Consider the following 8,908-nt stretch of genomic DNA (forward strand, 5'->3'; position numbering starts at 1 on the left):
ACTGCACTGTTAACAAAGCCTAACTTTAATTTTTTAATTCTGTGTAAATATGTGAAGATTTAAATTGATATTTGCTGCGATAATCTAAATTCTCATTGCCTTTTTGACAAGGGTACAAGGGCACTGCTAACTTCCAGGAATGGCCTTTAAAAAAAAATACTTCATCCCTGCATTGCTCAATTAAACATCCTGTGTGAGCTCTTCTCAATGACTCCAGATGGACTTTTAGACGATCCGACTTGGAATACAAGCCAACCACTCTAATAAGCACAGTAACATTTTGAGTTGGTTTAATGCATGAGGTTTGATTTGAATTCTTGACGGATTAAAATAATCAATATATGTATTTATATGTATTGTAACTGTGAACATATAACTACATTAAATCCTGAAACAACATGTAAAAATCTTGACGTTGTGTTGCTTGAATTCATCACAGGGTTTTTATCACTAAGGTGTTTCTTTTTTGCCCAAACTCCTGAGATTTGTGTTGTGAGATGAGTGTCGTAACATCACATTCTTTTTCTTTCATGCCAATATATGACTCAATCAAACTAAAGTCCTAGAAGTGTGAGAGCAGATGCACAGTTATTCTGAATGCAGACAATGATGCAAGTGGGACACACAGCGTCTGCCTTGTAGTAAAAGTAGCTTTGGATTATTTATCAATCAAGGGCAGTTGCAGATATACCATTAAGTGTGTCAAGCATGTCCATACATCACAATGAAAATCCACTCTGGAAGATTACAGTGAACGAATATGAAATAAACTCCCTTTCGCTGCACACTATAAAGTGATTCATTGAAACAATAATTTCTATTTCAATGGGCAAAAGTGATAGTTGCCATTTATCAGCTACATCTTTACATACAAAGTACCTTTAGCTAAAGGACATTGTGACAACACAGCACTGTCATCCAAGCTGATGATGTATGCAGTCCAACAGTAACATATTTGGAGGCCATTCAGAAGACTTTTTGCCTTCTTTTGAAAGAACTATTGTTTTTTTTAATTTGTTCCTTATTGACTGTGGCAGTTTGGAACTGGACAGCGGTTTCTCCGCTCGCTTGTGGTGGTTTCCCTGACAGATTTGTCTGAAGCTGATTTGAAAACGGCTGACTCCCCTCCGAGGCTGATCAAACGAGGACTAGAACATGACTCCTTTGGCGTCTGCGCAGCAGGAGCAACCGATTCCCCAGAGAAGACTTGTCTCCTGAACATAAACAATTCCATTCATCCCTTTGCTACATTCTTTCTTCTTTTCATCAAATTTAATATATATATATATATACACAAAAAAAAACAAGACTCAACAGGACTTAGCGACAAGAAAAGTTACAGAAAACAAAGTCTTCATTTTTCTTTTTGTGTTACCTCACAATTGTGAAAATTTCACAAGATGGTGAAGGTTAGGCATTGACCTTGAATGGTTAGGATTAATAATTTATCTCAAATGGTTAAACATTGTCAACATTGAACGCTCAATTCCAAATGGTCCTAAAACTAATAGGATGCACAGCGCCATAGTGCAGCAACAGAAAACCATACAGGAAAATGCCATGGACTTTTTAAACCCCCTCTTTACTCGTTAGTAGTTGTCTTTTGCAGGCTATTTTAGATGAATAACTTGATAAATGTATGATCTGTCCAGTGAGATTATGTTTTGATGACAGCGGCTCAACCAACAAGATTGGTAGATGAAGGTTTTCTGACCACATATTGTCTGAACTGCAACAACTAGCAGAGAAAGAAAATAGACAGTGGCAATGGATGCGCTCGGGGCTGGCAGATGTTGGTGACTGGAGAAGAGAAGAAATTGACAGTAAAGTTGTTAAGTAGTAGTAAAAGTGCAGTGGATGTTTCAGTTAGTCCATGCATAAACAGCTTCTTAAGAAACTATTAAAGTTCCTGTGTCCTGTTCCTCAACCGCTAGGTTAAGTGAAGGGGGTTAGCCCTGAACTGACCCTCAGTTTTGGCCGTGGAGTTTCCCCTGTGCTTTCTGACTACAGTATGGATGCTGAAGCAGGACTTGGTTAACATATGTTCTGATTATTTGTGCTCTTACACAAACCCTAAACTGCCTCTGACAGTTTTTGAAAGCAGTTTTTTTGTTTTGACCTGATACAAGCTAGCTGGCTCCCCCTGCTAGTCATTGTGCTGCGAAAACGCTAATGGGCCAAACAAATAAAGGAGGTTATTTATTTAACTCACATACATGGAGTTGACAATGAGCTTCTCTTTGACATCTCCGTAAGACAGTAACTCTCCAAATTTCCGAAAAAGGTTGGCGCATTTCTAAGAGTAACATTTCCCGAAAAACTCTAAGTGCTCCGGCCAAAGAAAACTGGACTCAACAGTCTTTCATGGCTTTTAACACATTTAAATAAATCCTCACATTACATGAATTCTGGTAGTATACTGATGGTTAGAAGACTTCTCACCACTGTTTTGGAGGAACACCTTGACAAACTCTCAGACAAAACAGATTCACTGATAACATTGGCGCAGCAAAGACCCAGAATTATTCATTTCTCGAGACAGCAGAGGACTGCATTGTGTTTTGGAACGTTAAGTCAACAGCTTGATTGATTATCGTTTGGTTTGCACCCAGGCAGAGAGCCACGTCTCTGCGGCTGTTGGTGGATTGAAGGATGAAAGCTCAGTCTGGAGCTCTGTGTGGTCCGGCACCTCCAGAGGCCTCTGCTGTGGAAGCCTCCTCCTCGAAGTAGCCTATATACTGAATGTCTTCCTGAAGTCCAAATTACAGTTTGAAAAAAATAAAGGGTGGGACTAGGAAACAGTAATCATTTACATGGGTATTTTGGAAATGGGTTAAATTCCAGACACTTAAAGGAATCTTTTTGCTATGTGTTGTCTCTCCTTAATTTGTAGCCTTGGAAAGCAAGCCATTTACTTTGCACCAGCGCCAATAATCACAAAAGGGGATCAAGGAATGTTGGGATATAACTCTTGACTTTTACAGTACGATCATATAAGCCCTAAGGAAAACTTATGATCCTCTGAACTGGAACATAATTCCACGAGGGGCTTTCTCTTTTCAATCTTTCAGTCGGCTGTTTGGATGATACTATTACCAAACCAAGGACTTTACAACGAGTAAAGCCTGACAACTAGATTGTTGTGTTGGCATGTGTCTGCAGATGGCAACTATTTCAAGGATTACAATAAAATCTGGTATTTCCATTCATTCTCTTGTGATGAATTGTAATTCATCTTAAATGATCCCTTAAAGCTGGTGGGCAGGTTTTTTTTTTGGCGTCATTGGGCAAACATTTCATAATATCCTGTCAGCATATTGTAATTTTGCACCTCCTCATGGCTCTGTTTTCAGGTTTTAAAAGTATCTAGCCTGTGGCTATTGAAAAGGGTTTTCTGGGTTCTGGAATGTCAAATGTCAAATTCCAGAACACAAACAATTCGAAACAGAACCCGGACGTTCCGGAAGACGGACATTCTCGTAAGAAGTCGACCCTGATGGCTATTAGAAGAAACGCAACTTAGAGAACTTTGCAATGGCTTCACTTTTCAGACCATGAGGTTGTTTTTAAGAATTAACTGTTACTTCTTGTCACTAGCAACTTTGAGCACATTCAGTCTACAAGTATGTGTAATACATGTTTGTTTGAGTTTAAATTATTATAATGTACTGATGGGAACGATAGAGATTACTACAGGTGTTTAACGCATAAGACCAACATGTCATTGTCTCATTAAGCCAAACTCAGCTCTTTGTTCTTTTGTTGATTTACTTGTTTTTGTTAAGTTTCAATAAATATCAGTAAAATTGGACACCCGCCTGGACCCTGCATTCTTTTAGCTGCGTCATTTCCAAACCTACGGTGCATCAGTGGCTTTTTGATTTTGATGTATTTTCTTTGATTATATGTTTATTTTCTTTTATTCACAGGACAAATGGCCACTACACTATCAATGTAGAACAATGTACAAGAAGAGTCAGGGTTCCCTGACAGTACTTTGCCAACAGTAACTTTGGTGGAAAAGACAATGGAAAGAGCGAACGAAAACAGAATTTCTATTAAAAAGAAGAAACTAGGAATATGACAGTGGTGAGTGCATCGTGACTCTCTTGTACTCATTGAATCAGTCGTGCATTGACAATATGCTGAATTTACTGTTTCAGCCATTATAGTAAGTGCACTCCTACTCCTGTGTGGCGTCTATATTGTAAGCGGATGTGAACCAAAAAATTAGACCCATCATAAGGACGGAGTACCGATGATGCCATTAGTGTCATTATGCATCCGTGCATTCAATCCACCTAGATCAGAGATTTCTCACGCGGGCTGTAGGACTCTCCTGGAGGTGAGTTTGGTTCCATGAAGCATACTAAACTACCCGCTGAAAGACAGATGGACTCCCTGTGCTTTAATAGAAATAAATGATCCACCTAATGTCTTTTAAGGATGCTGCTAAGTCCCTCTGATTGTATTCAAACCCACTGGGAGAAACAAATAAACTGATCCCCAACCGTGTGTAGGCAGCCTTCTTGCAACATGAATCTAACAAGGTGAGTAAAACAACTTAATATTCTAGCTGCATTGCTGGGAAGAAATTGCATAATCTATCATACATTAGGTTGTAAACAATTTCACTGTGAGACATTCGCTGAATTGAAGGAAAACAATAAAGAAATAAATCCCCATTGGTCACCCCAGGAGTTCTGTCTGCAAGCATATGAATATCTCGCTGTCACTGGGCTCGACGTTCATAGTTATCAGAATCACAACGCTTATTAGCATGGAGGACAGGGGGTTGTTATGGAAAACTAGATTTGTCTATATTTTGCTGTCAGACTTCCTTTTGCAGAGCTGTGAAAACATAAAACTACTCACAGCTGCCACTGTCACAGCTGCTACTGACAGCAATGTCAAACTTATAACACATATGTAATATGTGTTGTAAGTAAGACATCAACATCATATGTAATGATGTTGATGTCTGTAAGTGTGGGACGCTACTCTGACAAAAAAAATTCCCTTGGGGATTAATAAAGTACATATCCATCCATCCATCCATCCATCCATCCATCCATCCATCCATCATATTTTCCACTCAATACCCAAAATCCATCCATTCAGGGTCCAAATCAAGTTTGTATACTGAGATGCAGTCTAATACTTACATTAACATTGTCGACCATGTGTAATGTAAAATTAGTTACTTGTAGTGACAAACCCACACAGAATCATCTCCAGAATCTGCAGCTTAGCTCTACGGAGCACAGACGGCTGTGAATGTGAAACTCTTTTGACGAACGAAGACTTTGGGCAGCAAATCACAGGTCTGTAACCAGTCTTGAATGAAAAACCTTTCACAACCCCCAGACTTCACGTTTTGTTAGACATGGTGGACGTCTAGCACTGGAAACCAATTGGTTTTAGGTGAGCTAAAAATGGCTCCAGTGACAATATGAATCTACAGTAAAAACAATTGTCTCCACTCAGCTCCACCAGCTCTAGAACATTAAGGGTGAATATCTAAAAAGAGTGCATCTAAACAAGAAGCTCTAGAACATTAAGGGTGAATATTTTAAAAGAGTATGGATAATGCACACACATTTGGGCAAAACTGTCAGGTTCCAAAATCCATATTTGGACCTCTACTTGAAGAGTGCTTTTCTAGTCTTACGACCACTCAAAGCACTTTCACACTACTGTTATCATTCACCCATCCACACCCATTCATACACTGATGGGTGGGGTTAAGGTTCAATCTGCCCTTGAGGAATATCTAACATTCACACACATATTTATACACCGTTGGCACAGCTACAGGAGCAATTTGGGGCTAAGGGTCTTTCCCATTGATAAATTGACTTGGGCTAGCAGAGCCGGGGATGGAGTCTCTGGTCATCTGATTGAAGGACAACCCTGCTCACCACTGAGTGACGGTCACCCATGACTACAGTTTGCATTAGTTGTCAGTACAACTGTGTGCTATAGTCTCTGTCTCCTGAGACACTGGTTCCAACTGTCAAAACAGTACAAAATCAGCTCTGCTTGCAGTTTAGTTATTCCCCACACAACACCATTGCAGGGGGAACGAATGAGAGAGAGACTGCTTTAATTCTAGCTTTAAGTGACTGAATGAGCATGAGTCACTTTGAATCTCCTCCAACGTCTCTCTTACGTCCAGCTTGACCAAAGACCAAAAGCTCTACGGTCTACCAACGTTTAGTCAAAGTCTGGCTGATAACCAGAAAAAAAGAGGCACTTCCCATATAGAATTCATTCTAAAAACCCTTTGATTTCTGGCTTGATACGGCTGAAAGTATCTTTGTAGAGGAACACTTTGTTATATGCCTGAGTGACCCGCACTTCACCAATTAGGTGGAGTCAATACCATTAGTGTGTTTTTATTACAGATCAGATTTCCTTGCGACTGGCAAGGTTAGCTCATGTGCTTTTGGAAAACAGTAACAAGATCTGACCCTTGTATTGTGAATTTCCTGATGACAAATGGCATAAACAGACACGCTTTGAAATATTCTGCCAGCGAATACATTATCCATACAGCCTTGGATCGGAAACAAATCCAGACCTCGGTTTATGCTAAGTGTGTCTGTAATTGATAAGTTTGTTTCAACACCTGATGCAAATTCAAATGCATCGGTCTGATCAAATTTTCATCCAGATAAGATCGCCTTCCCTTCGACAGGTTTGGACCATTTACTCTGAGCCCACAGTGTCACATGTTTCTTGGTAATGGTCGTTTTACTGATGTCGCTAGGATCTTTGAGCTGGAAGATTCCATTAAATCCTGAAGCCTTTTTGTCCATTGATTTTTCCAAGGACAGTTATATTTATATAAATGGAATACTCATAATCTTAAACCCTGGCAGGACTTTAAAATGTACCAGTTCCTTTTGTATTCACTAGCTGCAGATATTTAAGATGATTAAACTTCCCGACTTTCGGTGTTAGCATTGGCTCTTTTATAACAGCATTCCTCACTAATTTGATGTTTTTAATGTTGTCATAAAGAGGGACAATATTGATTTGATATATATCAAATCAATTAAATATACAATATGTGTCACTCTTTATTTTAATAGTTATTCATAGTTTTTAATATATGTAAAGCTCCACACAAATAAATATGACATCTGAACATTCTTGTACACATCATGCCACTTTGTGTATTTATTGAAAGTATTTACTGTCAAGCTCATCTGACAGATATGATCAAATACAGCAGCATAACAGCTGGTGCAGCTGTGCCGCACGTCATATTTAACAGAGGTAGATGTAAAATGACGGCTCCGAGGCAATGATGTCTCATTTCATTAAATGCCTGTTGTCTCCTCCTCCACCTGCATCTCAGGTAAGAGGGGCTAAGACAGGATAAGAGGAGACAAAGGAAAGGAATCAATAATGCGCAAAGAGGAAAGGCTCCTTGTGTCTCCTGTTTCCCAGTGATGCCCTGTCTCCTTCTCTCTTGATGATTTGTGGGTGCTTAACCCTAACCCTAACCCTGCCTACAATAGATGCTATCAGACGTCGTGAAATGAAGGCAATTGGATATGACGAGTGGCACAGCTGCATCAGTTGTCTATTGTTTTAAACTACAGCTGAATTTGGTTATCTCCATCAGATGAGTATTGCAGTGTACAACCTATATGTTTTGTATTCATTCAATTAATTTGCAGTTCTTATGAAGCTTACTGCAAGTCTGTATGATGTGATGTTGTCATGATGGGTTCTGTCAGTCTGTGGATGAACACATTCTAGGAATAGAATAACAATCCCATGATGTTACACATTCGCCCCGGACTAACCTCCAAAGTTCATAATAATGCCACCATTGTGTTATGTGTGAAGACCAGTATGACGTTTCTTAAATATGCACTAATTAATACACAGTATTACTGATGTGCTCATTGGTATAATTAGTTTTGAATCATTTATCTTGATGTTTATGGGAGAGCGTTGGCGGCTAAACTGACTTGTTTTAGGCATGTGTTGAAGACTATTATTTTTTTCTGTTGAGCTAATGTAATTCCATTTTAGCCCACCTGCATAATCAACTAGTGACACTGACTGAAAAGTGAGAGCTGCAGTGGCCTCCATTATTTATCCGCACAGCTGCTTGTTGTGACAGTTTTTTTTTGCTTTTGTTTTAATCAGGAGCTGAACTATGCTACAGTGATGCCTGCTATGTTCATGAAGTATACCTTGATTATCAGAGTACATTTAGCTGTTAAATCTTCTGTACTTACTAATTAAAATATACTTATTATCATTACTTTTACTTATTAGGCGCTGGATGCTTTCATCACTGGATCTAATTTAAGTAAGGTTTTCATAATTAGCAAGTCTTTGTGATTTGAAATGGAATCTAAAGTTATTCATAAAGTGTGTACTATACATTTGTAGTAAAGTATTATTATTTAAGGTTATTCTGAAATGTTGTATGTTTTATATATTAGCAGATTAGGTCCAAATTGAACTTTAAGGATGTCACAGAGACGCGTCAACATGCTGCCACTCATGGTTATTGATTTGGATCTTGTCCGGGAGTCGGAATTTGACGACCTGATCAATGGCTTTTCTTCACAAAAGTCCAGAAAGCAACTGGTGGTTGATATTTTTTTTCACCAAAGATATATAGCCCTGTACTAAATGTTATGTCCATTTATGTATTCTTTCACGGTTTGTTGTTCTTGGTTTTATTCAAATTATGGTGTGTGTTTTCACCCTGAAGGATATATGCTGTGGCTTCGGAAGGTTCCTAACAGGGTGAAATGAACCGGAAGTACATCATCTAAATGGCAGCCATTATGATAAGAGCTGTTTGAATTATCTAAATGCCACAGAAAGGGGCTTCCGTGCTTCCTTTCTTAGCTCCTTCAGCATAGGAAACACC

The sequence above is a fragment of the Clinocottus analis genome, unplaced genomic scaffold (assembly GCF_023055335.1).
Source record: "Clinocottus analis isolate CAN_PGR_092001 unplaced genomic scaffold, fCliAna1.0.p SCAF_3, whole genome shotgun sequence".
NCBI classification, from domain to species: domain Eukaryota; kingdom Metazoa; phylum Chordata; class Actinopteri; order Perciformes; family Cottidae; genus Clinocottus; species Clinocottus analis.